Raw genomic sequence first — 11,288 nt, 5'->3', positions numbered from 1 at the left:
AGCATGAATCATTTTGGTGGTTCCTTAACTTAATTAATTTGTTGCATGATTCTATTCACGATCTTTGATGCTTGAATTTCATTAGATTGAGTGATTTATTTTAATTTATGTATCATCAATTTTCCCCCCATAAAAAAAAGTGGAAAATACAATGCAAAACACTAGTAAACATGACATGGTTGTTTGCATATTTATTATGCACCAATGTAGTTGGTTGTGTTGTCATAAGTCCTTATACGAGGCAGTTGACTAAGAATGTCCACATCTTGAAATATGAAACAACTTCCAACTTTTAAATTTCATAATTTTGGAGCATACAATTTGCTGACAACAAACCAAAAACCCTATTTGATCTATTGTGTGTTCTGATTTGGAATCAGTCTACTTTGATTGACCATATATTTAACTAGGAATTTTAGATTTGAGCAATTTCAAGTTTTTTATAAAGATTATTGTGACGCCCTCTACCCCTCACATATATGTACTAATAATAAAAGTAAGAAATCAAAATTAATTAAAAGTTTTTTTAATACATTTAAATACAAGCCTTTCAAAAGGGTAAAAGGCTCACATTTATTTTTCTAACATCATAATAAAACTTGTCCAAATAAATAATAAATCATCTCGGCTCAAAACAAGGCCGTCCGAGACTTCATGCAATTAATATAGAAACTTATACCCTAATGTCACATCCTATCAGAGCATTGTGTTCCTGTGTCCTCTAGCATGAGGTTCTTCATAGTCATTCACCTATTCATTTGCTCCCACGAACACAAGGTTCGAGATCATCACAGGTTCCAAACATAAATAGCACACAGGGAGTGAGTTATCACATTCCTAACTAATGGAGAGAAACAAGACAACATGTAGGTATAAATATCATATAAACAAAATAAAACTTACTTAAACATAGCTCACTTTATTTCACCACTTTGTCGCCCAACATCACATCACAACACAACACATTTCATTCATTTTCACAACATTCACATACTCAAGGATCAAAACACAATATCACCAAGTCAATCAATGTTGATCAATATACAAGTGTTATGCAACACATACACCAAGACTCAATCCTATATGCAATGTGGTACCATGTCACTGAAATACCTCGTCGAGTGCCTAGGAGTACATGACAAGACAAATCACACACTAGCAAGTCAGGTCACTCCCACTAGGTAAAATCATAGGGAGACCAGTCAGGGTCACGCTGTTTTACGAGAATGATCCAACCATGTGGGATTGACACAAGCTTAAAGGAGCACTCAAACCAGGTGTATTTACCCCTAAGGCCTACACTCCGAAGAGTCTGTCAGGGCCTCTCCCTCCTGATTCAGGTCCAACCCATAAAACATTTTAGCACACAAACTCTATCTATGAACTATATAAAACACACGACTCCTCAATTGTTCTCAAAATAATTTTATATCATTGCGCTTGTGATTAAACTCGTCGGGTCCCCATAGTGGTTCCCATCACAATACTCGTCGCGCATTAGCTTGTCACCCTTTAAAGGTCTTAACATTAACTCATCGCCCTTGAAGAGTCTTAGCATTAACTCGTCGCCCTTAAAGGGTCTTATAGTTGTGCGATTGCACAATTCATAGTTCATAACTCAATGTACATAACATCTCAATCACATACATACTCAATTTATCACATACACTCGATTTCAATCACAATGGTATAATCTCAATTTAACACGTTATCACACCTCATGAATCATATACACTTTACCTATGAACTATGCAATACACACAACTACTCAATTATTTTCAAAATCATTTTAACTCGTCGGGTTCCCACAGTGGGTCCCATCATAATACTCATCGTCTCTATAGGGTCTTACAATTGTGTGATTGCACAGTTCATAGCTCACAACTCAATACACATGTATTTTACCTTTAATCACAAGTTTAATTTATCACATACTCACGATTTGAATCAAAATTTCATAATCCCAATATAATAATTTATATAAAAGGTTTATCACAACATGGGAAGTAAAACCCTTCAAATAATTTCACACAATTATATCAAAATCATAGGTCAAAACATAAAAACATCAAGAACACTCAAATTTATCAATCAATTCTCATAAGAACATCAATTAGTACGTAAAACATAACAATATTGTATTTATAATCTTAAAGTAAAAATTATAATTCAATAAACATCCCAAAATAAACCCCAATTTAATCCTCTACGGATCCCTACACATGTTCATTTTAACCCTAATTGCGATAAACTCATCCCTTACCTCTAAGCGGGCTCACGTGTATTCCGGCAGCGATAGCGGCATCTCTAGCAATTTCCAGAGATTCCTCAAGTTGTTCCATTTGATTGCTCTGATAGGGTTCCCAAACGTTAGAGAGAAAGAGAAGAGATTAAAACCTCCTTTTTGTACTGTCTTCGTGTGATTCAGATTTTTTCTCTCCATGAATATTACAAGACAAATCCCAACGGTGAAGGTGTGTGGAATTGAATCGCAAACTACATATCACAATTTCACGACAATCCAACGGTTAACGGGTCTGGGATCATAGTTTTACTGAGACCATTTTGGGTTTATGCAGAAAAAGAAAAAGCTACTATGCAAAGGGTATTTCTCTCAGTTGTGACATGTTTTCGTAATTCTCAATGGTGTGAATGTTCAGAGATGAGTTCTAAATCTGGTGCTCAAATTTCACGATGATCCAACGGTGAATGAGTCCGAGATCGTCATTTGTCTGAAATAGGTTTGGTGGTATGCGGGAAAAAGAGAGGGTTTTGGGAGGAGGAAAGAGAAAAATGAAACTGATAGGAAGAGGAGGCATCGTCAGTGTGAAAACTGACCTAACAAATTTCTATTTATAGTTAGGGTACTCACAACCTATTATTTACTCTATTTATTTATTATTATTATTTTATTAAAAGAAAATCTATTTTATTTCTTATCAAATGAATAAATCAAATATTTTTTTTCTTCAAACCATTATTTTAATAAAGTTATTTCTCCTTATTTATTTAATTATAAAAATCTCACCATTTTCTAAAACTTTATTTTTTTATACTAAAAAGCCTTTTTAATTTATTTACGAAAAATGAGATGTTACAATTATTCTGAATAGTTTACTGTGGTAATTCTCATACCTAGGAGATCTAAGAGTCATTCCCCGTTTTAGATTGATATTGACATAGATTTATTCAATTTAATTTTTTTTTGAAGAAACAAGAATTCTTCTTAACTTGAGCTTTATTAACCCAAACGGGTGCTTCCAATGGCTATGGAGTGTAGCTTCGCTAGTCAATTTTGGCTCCTAATTAAAATCAAGTTATGTGTTGTGCATTTGCTAAGTTAGGGTTGTCTTACCAATTAGGCTTTGTGAATTTGCCAAAGTGCTATTGCTCACAATTTCATCATGTTGAATTAAGGTGCTTGAGGAGAACATGAAAGCACTGTTTGACTAGATAAATATCTTTGGTTGTTAATGAAATAATTACCTTGGCTTAGAGGAAACTTAAAGGATGTTATATAGTAGAAATGTAGAAGTTAATGTATGTAGAAAATGTGTGAATTCTGTAGAAGATGTTTGTCATTTTTAGATAATATTGAGGATGAAATTTGTGAAGATACTCCCATTGTTCAAATGAGCTACTCCCATTGTTCAATTTTTCATATATGCCAAATGCATTCCCAACCAACACACAACAGAGAAATAATGCATAACAGGTTGCAGGCATATCATACTTTGTGTGTACCAGAGTAACAACACACAACAAATGAAAATAGATTTTTTAGAAATTAAATAAATGAGAGAAAATATTTTTTTATTAATTGAAATAAGGGTTTCATAGTATTAGAAAATAAATAGAGTAAAATGATGTTTTAGAAAATAAAGAGATGTTTTAATTGGTTATCTATTTAATGAAAGAGTAAAATAGAGTTCTTTTTTAATAAAAGAAGAAAATAAAGAAAAATAGAGTAAATAATAGGCTGAGAATACCCTAGTTATAACTAAATACTTATTAGGTTAGTTTGTACATTTCTATGCTTCCTCTTCCTCTCAAATTCGTTTTCCCTACTTTCTCTCTCGAAACCCTCTCTTTTTTCCTCATACACCCAAACTTTGTTCAAGTAAAACTATAATCCTGGACTCGTTAACCCTTGGATAATCATGAAATTTGGACACCGCCTTCAAAACTCAATTCCGCAGACTTCCACCGTTGCGATTTATGAAATAATGTCTGTAGATAGAAAAATGACCCTCGCATGAAGATAGTGAAATTGAGGCTCAAATCCCTTCTCCTTCTCTCTAATGCTAGAAAATATTGGTAGAGCAACTAGAGGAAAAGCTTGAGGAATCTTAGGGAACCGCTAGAGACGTCGCTATCTCTGCCGGACTACACACGTAAGCTCGTTTAAAGGTAAGAGATGAGTTTATCGCAATTGGGGTTAGAATGAACATATGTAGGGTTCTTTAGAGGATCAAATTGAGTTCTATTTTGGGATGCTTATGATTATAATTCTGACTTTATGATTATAATCATGAGATTGTTATGTTTGACAGTCCAATTGATGTCCTAATACAATTGGTTGATAAAATTAAGTGCTCTTGGTGTTTTTTTTTTGTGTTTTTTGAACCTATGATTTTGATTCCTTTGATTTTGATATGATTATGTGAAATTGTTTGAGGGGTTTTACTCCCCATGTTGTGACAATCATTTTTGTATAATTTGTTTGTGTTTTGGACAAGATTTACTAGATTAGCATGATAAATTGTTATATTGGGATCATGAAATTGTGATTGAGATTGTGTGTAAGTGATAAATTGAATATGTGATGAATTGTGAGATACATGTGTATTGAGATATTATATGTACTGAGTTGTGAGCTATGAACTATGCAATCACACAACTGTAAGATCCTTTAAGGGTGACGAGTTAATGCGATACAAGTATTGTTATAGGATCCACTGTGGGAACCCGACGAGTTGAATCACTTTGAGGCATGACGAGTTAAAATAATTTCGAAAACAATTGGCTAGTTGTGTGTATTTCATAGTTCATAGGTAAAGTCTGTGTTTGTGCCATGTATATATTAATATTGTGTGATGTGTATATGATTCATGAGGTGTGATAACATGTTGCTTTGGGATTATAACATTGTGATTGAGATTAGATGTATGTGATAAATTGAGTTGTAAGATACATGTGTATTGAGATGTTGTGTGCATTGATTTATGAGCTATGAACCATACAATCACATGATTGTAAGATCCTTTAAGTGCGACGAGTTAAAATTATTTTGAGAGCAATTGAGGATTCATGTGTTTTGTACAGTTCATAGATATAGTCTGCGTGTTAAAATATTTTCTGGGTTAGACCTGAATCAGGAGGGAGAGACCCTAACAGAATCTTCAGAGTCTAGGACTTGGGGGTAAATACACCTGGTTTGAGTGCTCCTTTAAGTCTGTGTCGATCCTACATGGTTCGAGCATTCTCACAAAATAGCGTGACCTTGACTGGGCTCCCTATGATTTTACCTAGTGAGAGTGACCTGACTTACCAGTGTGTGGTCTGTCTTGTCATGTACTCCTAAGCGTCCGATGAGGTTTTTCACCGACATGTTATCACATTGCATATAGGATTGAGTCTTAGTGTATTTGTTGCATAATGCCCGTGTAATGATTGTTGTGACTTGTTACGTGATGAATGAATTGTGTGAGTATGAGATGTTGTGTTGTACTTGAGATGTGTTGCTCTGAACACATGATTAATGTGAAGGTGTGAAATGTGATTTTGTGATTAAATCCTTGGGACAAGTGATGTTACGCAATGAGTGGTAAAATGATGCGAATTGTGATAAGTTGAGCTTGTTATACTTATATTGTATATATGTGCTTCATTTAGCTTTACCTATTTAGGAATGTGATAACTCACTCCCTGTGTGTTGTTTGTGTTTGGATCTTGTGATGATCTCGAACCTTGTGTTCATGGGAGCAGATGGTTAGGTGGATGGCTTTAAAGAACCTCACGCTAGAGGATGTTGAGACACAACACTCTGATAGGATGTGGCATTGGGGCATGAATTTTTATATTATTTGCATCATATTCTGAACATGTTACTTTATGTTATTCCGCTGCTTAACTTGTTCCCTTTTGTAAAATTTGGATGGCCTTGTTTTGGGCCAAAGATGTTTTCATACCTTTATTTAATAAGTTTTTAATTTGGCGATTAACGCGAATATGAACCTATTACCCACGTGAGCTCCTTTATGTTTATTGAATAAAATCATTTTAATTAATTCCGTATTTTCATGTATGATATTATATAAATATGTATGTCAGGGGTAAAGGGTGTCACAATGGGTAAGTGGTATATTACTTTTTCTATTTAGTTTTATATGGCTGTTAATTTATTAAGTATTTATTGTTTACCATATTTTTTTTAAAAACACGTTTAGCATAGAGTGTACTTTGTTTGGTCCATTTGTGGATGAACTTAATGCATTTGCTGATGTAAAACTGAAAAATGACTTTATTTATGCTATTTTTTATATTTATTTTCAAATTACAGGATACTTGTTTTGTAGTTTTTGGTATTGTGAAACATGTTGTAGATGATGAGGAATGGTGATATACTGCTTACACATGCAACAAGTCAGTGTACCCTGATTCAGACATGTTTTTTTTTTTTTTGTGTGTGGAAAATGCAACAAACGTGTAACAAATGTTGTTTTAAGGTAATATTTGTGCCACTTATTTTCCAATTTTACTTTGTTTTTTTATTTGACCCCTTATGTCTTTTGAAAACATTTTTAGGTATTGTATCAAGGTTCGTGTTTTTAATGAATCAGATTCAACCACTTTTGTGATTTTTGATCAGGATGCTACTATCCTTTTCAGCAAGTCATGTGCTAATATGTTTGAAACATACTAGAAGGTCTCTTAAATTTATAGTGACTTTTGTGATTTTGATAAGAGGTACTTAATATATGTTAGGTTGGTGTTTTCATTTCAAATATTCATTGTCATACCCTAATTTCATTCGGGGACTATTGTTTGTTGATCTTTTGATCCTCGCTAGCCGAATTTAGCTGTTCGACACTAGTTACCATGCAAGACAAAGGATCATTGGATGTTTCGGTAAAGAATACGGAAAATACCCAAAAGAGAGGGAAAAATGGTCATTTTAAGCCTTTTTCTAAACCCTGGCTCACCCCGGCTAGCCTTTGGCTCGCCTGGGCCCCCAAATAGCTTAGGGGTGAAGTAACTAGCTCGCCTGGGCGAGCTGCCATGACCCCTAATGCCATTTTTTGCTATAAATAGGTGTGAGGGAGGCTGAGTAAGGGGTTCCAAGGTCCAACATTGAAAGAAATGGAGAGAAATCAAAGAAAAGAAGAAGAAAGAAGAGAAAAATGAGGTCGAGGCGCTACCGAATTGTGACCATAATCGATTTCTACATCGTTCTTCGTTTGTCATTCGATTAGTTTTTGTTTTAAGGATTTGAATGCGATCTATGCACCCTTAGGGGTCCTTTCTTGTTTTGTACATCTTCATCTCCTTCTTCTATCATCAGTAATCTCATTTTCTTCTTGTAAAGTAAGTTTTAACTGTTCATTAGTGTCGCAAGTTATCTTTAAAAAAAGATTGAAGGTTAATAAGAAAAACCAAAATAAAGCCAACTCATTAACTTCTTCATTTCATTAAGTATCGCTTGAGATTGTTTCAAGGTCCAACGCCTTAATGATTCTCTCCGCTTTTCATTAAACATCACTTGGGATCGTTTCAAGGTCCAACATCTTAACGATTCTCTTCGCTTTTCAAATTTAAAACATCGTTTCAAGGTCCAACGCCTTAAACGACTTTTGTTCGCAATTAAAATCAATCTTTCAAAAAACATAAAATCAATGTAACACACAAACTTTCAGACTTAAAGAATTACGCAGGTATGAATTCCTCATCGCACCTGAGGATACATAAGAGCAAGGGCAACACCCTTGTCGACCCCAGAAAAATAAAAAATATAAAAAGGGAAAATACATAATTTTGAAGTCACATTTTTGCACACTCGATTAAAGGTTGTCGTCCTTTGTGATGAGCGCGTGGGGTGCTAATACCTTCCCTGTGCGTAAACAACTCCTGAACCCTTATTTTCAAAATCTACAGACCATCTTTTTTGTTTTTTTTTTCTAACATTTTCCTCGAATAAACGTTGGTGGCGACTTCTGCGCGTTTTCTTCATGAGAAGACAAACGCTTTGGCTTTTTGCCTCGCCCTCCCGCCGAAGGGTAGGTTGCGACATTCATCATTGCAATTTTGTGTTGTAGAGAGGTCTTGCTGGAACTTTTCCAAATGAGATTACTAATTTGGTTGATAGGTTTTTCCTTTTTAAAGTTGAGATTAAGAGTGGATGCAGTTCATAGTTTGAGAAAACTTTTAGAGTACAAAAAAATTGTATTGATTTATCCATTATCAAGTTGTTCAAAGAAGGTTTGGTTGATGACACATCTTTGATCCAAGCTTAGGTGCTTTATGACCAATCTAAATTCTATTAAATACATATATTCGTAGCATGTGTTTTCAAGGAAGTCTACGTTACATTAACTTTGATTATATACTAACTTGATTGGTTATGTCATGTTTGTTTAATAGGATTTGATGCCCAAGTTTTCTGAAGTTGTTGAAAATGATTCACAATGTGGTGAAAAAAGAAGCAACTAATTTATCAAAGGATTTTGAAGAGTTAACCCCTACTAAACACAATTTCAGTTGCTATTCAGCTATGGGAGAATTGACTCCTAATGAAAGTTAGTCTGCAACCCAAAATAAGGATAAATGATCTTTTGCTCAATAATTCTGGAGATTTGATTCCCGTTGGAACTGTATTTGGAACTCAAATACATTCACAGCCCGAAAACATTGAAGGTGCATATAAGCAACTGGTGGATGTTTTGATAATGTCAAAACTAATGAAAATTCCAGACTGAAAGGGAAGACAGATGGTGTTGGTATGAATGTTGAACCGGTGCAGAGTCAATCTTTAGAAATACATTTGTCATTAAAATCTTTGAACAAAAGGATTAAGGTTGAGAAAATTTGATTTTATAGTGGACTATACCTGCTGCAGAAGTGGAGTTATGTAGGGATGACTGTTTTGTTTTATTTGTGTTTGTCTATTATTTTTTGATATCAAATTGCAGACAATATTTGATTATGGTTGAGACTAATCTACTTTGTTAATGTCAAGTTAGATTTTAATTTATGTGACTTTAAGTAATGTGATTCAAGAGTTAATGTGGTTTGTTTACCAATGTATTTGTTTTTTGACCCCCAATTCATAATGGGTGGCAAATTTAGTAAAGAATTTTGACTCCACTTCTTTATTTTCTAATTTGCATCATTTTTTAAATTTCATGTTCAGCAACTGAAGTTGTTATTTTCCGTGTTGAAATGAATATAGGTTAAATTTCGGCTTAATATTCAAATGAGATATAACATGAGTCTTACTAATAACAAGAGTGTTAATAATCATCTAACACATTATTTATTGTTTCAAAGTCGAAATATAAAAGTATGTGGATTATGGCTGTTAGAAAAGTATGGATATAAATTTCATTAAGTAAATTAAAAATAATGGAACTTACACCATGAAAAAACTATTTATGTAAAGTTAGAAAAAATAGATAGTAAAATGACTTACAATGATTCATTCAATAGTAGAATTACATATGAAATGACAATATACTAATATTAGTAAAAGAGTGTAGTGTAATTAGAGTAATTTTTAAAATTGGATGTATTGGGACAAAGTTTAAAACAAAACACAACAATATGAGCTGAACAGCATGATGATGGAATTTCAATTTCATCAGTTGGTAACTAAATATAATTTTTTTTCCATTTTAATTTCATGCAAACAAATGCTTGTCATGTTTTGTTATCGTATGACATGAGTTGAACATGTACACAATAGAAGTTGGAGTAGAACATCATTATTTACATTGTCTAATTGTAACCTTTTTTTATTTGTTTTTGTAGTGTCAACATAATTTTTTTTGAGGATGCAACTCATCCAAAATATTGTCACAGGATTTTTGTCAATAACAATGTTTAACAATGTTTGTTGTCATAAGTGTTGTAAAGATCCAAAATAGTGAGGTTAACACTATCCTCAGACTTAAGAAAAGATCAATATTCTATGAAGATTTGGGCAATGGTTGTAGCACAACAGGTTCCACTCAAGATTCCAATTAGTAAACTATCCTACTAATGAAGTAAATACAAAAGCAGAATTTATATCTAATCTATATAAGGAAGCTGGAATTCAAGGTAATATATAAAATATCTAATGAAATAAAATATCATTAATGCAGTTGTTTGAACGATACCTAGCATGTAAAGTTATTTCTTATTTTCATAATGTGTGAAATATGGAACACCATCAACAACATTTTGTAAAGCTGAATTGTGATTTCAAGAGAGAGCTGACAAATCAACAACAAACAACAACATATGTTTCTCATTATGTTGTCAAAAGGGAAAAATTCAACTACCATTTTTACAGAAGCCTCCATAGTTGTTATACTCATTGGTACATGGTTATGATGGAAGAAGTATTCATTTCAAGGAAAATATAAGAGCATACAATAATATGTTCTCTTTTACTTCAATTGGAGGAAAGGTTCACTCTTCAATCAATGATGGAGCTAGTCCTCCACAATTTATACTATGGTCAAAATTGCCACCGTATTGGGAGTTTATTGCCTTAAGAGGGTTGTAAACCCAAATTTGCACAACTATATTTATGTATATGATACTCAAAATGAGCTACAAAATAGAGTATCTCACTTTGGGTATGTATGTTGTAACTAAGTTCTTTTCACTATTAACTTTGTCTTACTCATTGCATATTTTAATTGTTCTTATTACAAATTGAGATATACTGATTGCAAATCTAAATTGCCCTTATATGTTTACAGGGGTGTAAAAGGTTCTGAAGTTTTTGATAAAACATTGGTTGAGGATCTAACGAAAATGGTTGATCAATTTAATTGTCTTGCTAAATATTTTAGGAAGGTTAGAGATTTTGTTGAAGGTAATACAAGTAAAAGATTTTATTTGAGGTTGTATCGAGATCGAAACCAAGATCCATGTGTTTATACTATCCCTGATATTGATGAGGTTGTTGCTTTGATAGTAGGAGACTTAAACAATATGGAATTTGGGAGAGACATTGTTGTGAAGAGCATTTCATGATGTAGCTCCATGTAGAGCTTGAAGGCCTTGGATCTTCATCAATG

Source organism: Glycine soja, chromosome 10 (genome assembly GCF_004193775.1).
Source record: "Glycine soja cultivar W05 chromosome 10, ASM419377v2, whole genome shotgun sequence".
NCBI classification, from domain to species: Eukaryota; Viridiplantae; Streptophyta; class Magnoliopsida; order Fabales; family Fabaceae; genus Glycine; species Glycine soja.
This window is presented reverse-complemented; position numbering follows the sequence as displayed.